The following is a 393-nucleotide window of genomic DNA, read 5'->3' on the forward strand; positions in this document are numbered from 1 at the left end:
CTCTCTCTCTCTCCTGCGCTTTTTGAGCACGCAACTTCTCTTTGCATCGGCACTGCCCCTTACCCCCGCTCGCCACGGGCACGGCCACTCGAGACTGTGAGACAAACGAGCGGCCACGAGGGACACGGGCGAGGTGACCGCAGGATTTATTTCCGTTTATATTCCGGACGCAACGGCACCTGGGGCAGGGCTGGGCTTCGTTCAAATTGCTTTTTCCACAGGGCCTGAGAAGGGTGCACCGTTCCCGGCGGCGCTGCAATACCGGGTCGATGCGTGGAGCGAATGGGGCAAGCCCCTTGTTCGGCCCCTGCTGCCAAAAAATCCGTTTAATATGTTGTCCCCGTATAGAGGACGTATCAGATATTAAACTGATAAGAACAGATACTACACTTG

At 56.2% G+C, this 393-nt stretch overlaps 1 pseudogene; it reads right to left on the reverse strand.

The window, feature by feature from the left end:
- Window positions 1-228: 228 nt before the first annotated feature.
- On the reverse strand, window positions 229-393 carry LOC121938685 (annotated as a pseudogene; the record flags this gene model as incomplete).

The sequence above is a fragment of the Plectropomus leopardus genome, unplaced genomic scaffold (genome assembly GCF_008729295.1).
Source record: "Plectropomus leopardus isolate mb unplaced genomic scaffold, YSFRI_Pleo_2.0 unplaced_scaffold30995, whole genome shotgun sequence".
Lineage (NCBI taxonomy): Eukaryota > Metazoa > Chordata > Actinopteri > Perciformes > Serranidae > Plectropomus > Plectropomus leopardus.